Source organism: Physeter macrocephalus, chromosome 1, assembly GCF_002837175.3.
Source record: "Physeter macrocephalus isolate SW-GA chromosome 1, ASM283717v5, whole genome shotgun sequence".
Taxonomy (NCBI): Eukaryota; Metazoa; Chordata; class Mammalia; order Artiodactyla; family Physeteridae; genus Physeter; species Physeter macrocephalus.
In genome coordinates, this window is record NC_041214.2 from 145483888 (window position 1) to 145490890 (window position 7003).

Here is a 7003-nt window from a genome sequence, read left to right on the forward strand (position 1 = left end):
AACCTTCCAAGACTGAACCAGGAAGAAACAGAAAATATCAACAGACCAATCACAAGTAATGAAATTGAAACTGTGATTAAAAATCTTCCAACAAAAAAAGGTCCAGGACCAGACGGGCTCACAAGTGAATTCTCTCAAACATTTACAGAAAAGCTAACACCCATTCTTCTCAAACTCTTACAAAAATTGCAGAGGAAGGAACACTCCAAAATTCATTCTATGAAGTCACCATCACCCTTATACCAAAACCAGACAAAGATACCCCAAAAAAAGAAAATTACAGACCAATATCACTGAAGAATATAGATGCAAAAATCCTCAACAAAATACTAGCAAACAGAAACCAACAGCACATTAATAGGATCATACACCATGATCAAGTGGGATTTATCCCAGGGATGCAAGGATTCTTCAATATACGCAAATCAATCAATGTGATACACCATATTAACAAATTGAAGAATAAAAACCATATGATCATCTCAATAGATGCAGAAAAAACAAATTGAAGAATAAAAACCATATGATCATCTCAATAGACGCAGAAAAAGTTTTTGACAAAATTCAACACCCATTTATGATAAAAACTCTCCAGAAAGAGGGCATAGAGGAAAACTGCCTCAACATAATAAAGGCTACATATGACAAACCCACAGAAAACATCATTCTCAATGGTGAAAAACTGAGAGCATTTCCTCTAAGATCAGGAACAAGACAAGGAAGTCCACTCTCGGCACTATAATTCAACATCGTTTTGGAAGTCCTAGCCACAGCAATCAGAGAAGAAAAAGAAATACAAAGAATACAAATTGGAAAAGAAGAAGTAAAACTGTCACTGTTTGCAGATGACATGATACTTTACATAGAAAATCCTAAAGATGCCAACAGAAAACTACTAGAGCTAATCAATGAATTTGGTAAAGCTGCAGGATACAAAATTAATGCACAGAAATCTCTTACATGCCTATACACTAATGATGAAAAATCTGAAAAAGAAATTATGGAAACACTCCTGTTTACAATTGCAACAAAAAGAATAAAATACCTAGGAATAAACCTACCTAAGGAGACAAAAGACCTGGATGCAGAAAATTATAAGACACTGATGAAAGAAATTAAAGTTGATACTAACAAATGGAGAGATATACCATGTTCTTGGATTGGATGAATCAATAATGTGAAAATGACTATACTACCCAAAGCAATCTACAGATTCAATGCAATCCCTATCAAACCACCAGTGACATTTTTTACGGAACTAGAACAAATCATCTTAAAGTTTGTATGGCGACACAAAAGATCCCGAATAGCCAACTCAGTCTTGAAGGAAAAAAACGGAGCTGGAGGAATCAGACTCCCTGACTTCAGACTATAGTACAAAGCTACAGTAATCAAGACAATATGGTACTGGCACAAAAACAGAAACATAGATCAATGGAACAAGATAGAAATCCCAGAGATAAACCCATGCACATATGGTCACCTTGTTTTTGATAAAGGAGGCAAGAATATACAATGGAGAAAAGAATAAGTGGAGCTCTTCAATTAGCGGAGCTGGGAAAACTGGACAGCTACATGTAAAAGAATGAAATTAGAACACTCCCTAACACCATACACAAAAATAAACTCAAAATGGATTCAAGACCTAAATGTAAGACCGGACACTATAAAACCCTTAGCGGAAAACATAGGAAGAACACTCTTTGACATATATCACACCAAGATTTTTCTTGATCCACCTCCTAGAGTAATGGAAATAAAAACAAAAATAAGCAAATGGAACCTAATGAAACTTCAAAGCTTTTGCACAGCAAAGGAAACCATAAACAAGACGAAAAGACAGCCCACAGTATGGGAGAAAATATTTGCAAATGAATCAACAGACAAAGGATTAATCTCCAAAATATATAAACAGCTCATGCAGCTCAATATTAAAGAAACAAACAACCGAATCCAAAAATGGGCAGAAGGCTTAAATAGACATTTCTCCAAAGAAGACACACAGATAGACAGGAAGCACATGAAAAGCCGCTCAACATCACTAATTATTAGAAATATGTAAATCAAATCTACAATGAGGTATCACTTCACACCAGTTTGAATGGCCATCATCAGAAAATCTACAAACAACAAATGCTGGAGACGGTGTGGAGAAAAAGGAACCCTCTTGCCCTGTTGGTGGGAATGTAAATTGATAGAGCCACTATGGAGAACAGTATGGAGGTTCCTTAAAAACTAAAAATAGAATTACCATATGATCCAGCAATCCCACTACTGAGCATATACCCAGAGAAAACCATAATTCACCCCAATATTCATTGCAGCACTATTTACAATAGCCAGGTCATGGAAGCTACCTAAATGCCCATTGACAGATGAATGGATAAAGAAGTTGTGGTACAGGGCTTCCTTGGTGGCACAGGGGCTTCCCTGGTGGCACAGTGGTTGAGAGTCCACCTGCCGATGCAGGGGACATGGGTTCGTGCCCTGGTCTGGGAAGATCCCACATGGCGCCGAGCGGCTGGGCCCGTGAGCCATGGCCACTGATCCTGCATGTCCGGAGCCTGTGCTCTACAATGGGAGAGGCCACAACAGTGAGAGGCCCGTGTACAGCATAAATAAATAAATAAATAATAATAAGTTGTGGTACATATATACAATGGAATATTACTCAACCATAAAAGGAATGAAACTGAGTCATTTGTTGAGATGTGGTTGGATCTAAAGACTGTCATACAGAGTGAAGTATGTCAGAAAGAGAAAAACAAATATTGTATATTAACGCATGTATGTGGAACCTAGAAAAATGGTACAGATGAACCGGTTTGCAGGGCAGAAGTTAAGACACAGATGTAGAGCACAAACGTGTGGACGCCAAGGGGGAAAACCGCGGTGGGGTGGGAATAGTGGTGTGCTGAATTGGGCGATTGGGATTGACATGTATACACTGATGTGTATGAAATTGATGACTAATAAGAACCTGCAGTATAAACAACAAACAAACAAAAACAACTTATACTAAACTTTCTTTGGGTTATTTGCATGGAAATATGTTAATATAAATGTTTCAGACATTACATGAAATTTCTAAAAAAAAAAAGTGAGTCACTGCCTGAAGAGAGATGGGATCCTGCTCTGTGGTAGCCTCCAAAACAATCCCTAAATGCCTGATCATCTCTGCCATATGTCCCCTGAAACCTTGTGCTCTGAGAAGCCCAAAACAAAGTTGTGAAGCTTGTGTTCCAGATTCTCACATTTCCTTTCCTGTCTCTCTCTTTTCTCACCTCAACCTCCTAGGAACTCAAGGCCTCCATTATTTTTCTGACTAACAAAAGCCCTACAATAAACCACCTATTTTCCCTTCAAAATGTTCCATGCTCCAAAAGTTACTTGCTTTCTTCCCCAACTGAGTCCTTATCAATGTCACAACTCTCATTAAATTGTCCTTTACCTCACTGTAGTGTCTGGTAGAAGAATTCTACTCAAGTAATTAACATGAATGAGCATTAGCTTAATAAATTAACTTGAACAAGCGTTCGCATAAAGGAGACACTTGTTAATAAAATTTTACCAGTGATAATGATACTATGTGTGGCAGAGTTTGCTATCTGCTTACCATAATATTCTGTTCTATTTTCCTTCCTGGGAACACAGCCTACTTCATATCCAAGGTTACTTTGGAAGCTGCCTGTTGAAGAACTTGCATTTACCAGGTTCCCTGAATGACTGTGTGGAGGAGGACTTCTTGCTAACCTGTTAACTCTTAATATGCACTACACAGAAACTTTGATTTTGTTTACATTCAAAAATATTGGGGTTAATTTGTATAACAGCTATAGTTACCCTAAGTAATACACCATTCTTTTCTTCTTCTCACAATTCACACACACACAGTATTTTATTTTTACAAGAGATAAATAAACTGACACCAAGCATTGTAAATGGATGACCACAACAAAAGCAACAATGATTGCAAAGTAATACACCATTCTTTTTTCATAATGTGACCTATCCTTTTCATGGCACTTTATGTCTATTCATTCACAAACAGAAGTACGAAACTTTTTCCCTATAAGGCCAAATAGTAAATATTTTAGGCACTGTAAGCCATAGGATCTCTGTTGTAACTGTTCAACTCTGTCATTGTAGCATGAAACAAGCCACAGACAATTCGTCAAACAACTGGGCATGACTGTGTTCCAAAAAAAACTTTATTTACAAAAAGAGAAGACATGCTGGATTTAGCCTATGGTATACTTTTTCAACCCCTGTGATAAATGATAGGTAATCAAACATCGAACAACAGTCCCTTCACAAAAGAAACTAGAAACTTAGCTTTCAGTGTGCTTGACTGGGGCTGGAACTTCTAAGATGGTTTCACACTCCGATCTGGTATCTCACCCGTTGTGACTGAAACATCTGGGGGCTGACTGAGCCCAATCTTCTTTACACAGATCTCTAGAGGTCAACAACGGAAGCTGCAATCCTTAAGACCTTAAAAAGTGTAAACTGCAAAATGGTGGGCTGAGTGCATTGCTAGAGGTTTGTGCAAGTTAGAGTAGGAAGAGCAAAGAGAGTGAAGAGTGGTAAGGAAAGTAATACGGAGGCTTCGTACAGGAAATGACGCTTCAGCTGAGCCCTGAGTATAGCTGAAGTGTAAAGTACGATGTAATCAAATGTTCATTTCAAAAAATATTATTGGTATGAATACAGAGAGATTAAAAATTAATAAAAGGGAAAAGCAACTTCAAAAACTGACTTTTGAAACAGTCTAGGCAAGAGATCTTAGCTAAGGCCGTGGAATTGGAAATGACCAGCAGAGGTGGAAATCATAATATATTTAAAACACAGAAACTGATGATTCAGGAGGTAAGGGGAAGTCCAGAAAAGTAGGATCAAGCCCATGCTTCTGACCTGGGAAAAGGATTATGCTAACAAACAAAACACAGGAGCCAAGGTTTGGCAATTGTCAGGGGTGGTAGCAAGAAATTACTGAGTTTGAATTACCTCTCACATATTCAGGCAGAGAGCTTCAAAAGACAGTAGGATAATTCAATAACAGGGACTAGACCAAAAACATACATTAATAATCTTCAGCATGTAACATAATAAATAAGTTAAATCAGGGAAAGTCTAATGAGAAAAGAGGCTTTAAGAAAGAACACTGGTCCACAACCCTATGTTAAAAAAAAAAGTGATTGATGAGCAGTTAAAACATGACTGGAAACAAACAGTGAGAAAGATGAGTGGAAAAACCACAAAAGCACTGGGAAAAATAAGTTTCCAGATGAGGTGAGTATACTCACTAGATTTGGAAGTTCAAAGATCATGGGTGAGTTGTTCCAGCAAAAGTTCAATTGAGATGGAAATTTACTTAGAATAGGTGATAAAAAGTGAGGAAAGTGTGTGTAAATAATCCCCATAGAACTCAGCCATGAAGCAAAGAAAAAGAAAAGAATTTAGAAAGAGTTCAAGGTGAATCATAATAATAGTGGAGAGACTTGAAATGTTGAGGAGGAGCTATTGCAGAGGTTATGATAGAAAATAGAGAAGGAAGAAGTGCTATTTTATGAAGCAAATCCATAAGGAAATAAAGTGGGAGATAGCAAAGAGAAGAGATGGAAAATTTAAATAGAGGAACACCTCATCCTCCCATGAAGAATGTATCCGTGTGGAGGCAGAGTTCATGCTCTATCTCATCTCTGACGAACGACTTGAGGTCATCTGCATGGAAAGATGTGAACTGTGAACTCCCATGTGGCACAAAGGACCTGCCTAAACACTGTGCTAAGAGACTTGACCAAACTTCAGCTTGGCTTCCACCTGCACTAGTCCATAATCCTAAAAGTAACCCTAACCCTCAGGCTGTCTTTGCTCAAGAAAACACAAGGCGGCCAAACTGCAAAAAAATACATTGTCCCAACACACCTTGCTAAACCATTTTCAGTAATTATCCACCTCTCTCCTTCTGTAATTTTTCTACTTCCACTTCACCCCCTAGTCCCTTCCCATTTTACTTCCCTATGGTCCCTTTTTGTTCCCTATCCGTTCTCCCTTTAAAAACCTCACTCAACGTTGTCTTAATTGGAGTGAAACTCAGTTTATACTGGAGTCTCTCTTCCTTATTGCAGTAGTCTGAATACAATCAGTTTTGCCTCATTTAACCGTCTCTGTTTTTCTTGAACAAGGGTATGGGAGTAAGTGGGGGGAAAACTGAAGAAGGGCTCCATCATCCCCAACAACCACTTCACTAAACCACACTCTATTTCTCCTCTGAGAATGGAAGTGTATGTGCAAGCAAAATCATCTTTAGACTTGGTGATTGTATCAGTTATCTATTGCTGCCTAACAAACTATCCCAAGTCTCTGTGGCTCAAAACAACAAGCTTTATAGTTTTCTTAATTGGCTGAGCTCAGCTAGGTGGGTGGTTTGCTTCTCATGATATTACAGCACACTTAACAGGCTGTTGGACTGGAGCTGAACTTCTAAGATGGCTTTACTCTCAATATTTGGTGACATCCAGAGTGACTAAAATTTCTAGGAGCTGATGAAGCTCAAGCTCCCTTGCATGATGTTGGATCTCAAGAAGCCGATAATGCTCTTTAAAACCTAAGTCTGACAACCCTCAGAATGGGAGAAAATAGTTGCAAATGAAGCAACTGACAAAGGATTAATCTCCAAAATTTACAAGCAGCTCATGCAGCTCAATATCAAAAAAACAAAAAACCCAATCCAAAAATGGGCAGAAGACCTAAATAGACATTTCTCCAAAGAAGATATACAGATTGCCAACAGACACATGAAAGAATGCTCAACATCATTAATCATTAGAGAAATGCAACTCAAAACTACAATGAGATATCATCTCACACCAGTCAGAATGGCCATCATCAAAAAATCTACAAACAATAAATGCTGGAGAGGGTGTGGAGAAAAGGGAACCCTCTTGCACTGTTGGTGGGAATGTAAATTGCTACAGCCACTATGGAGAACAGTATGGAG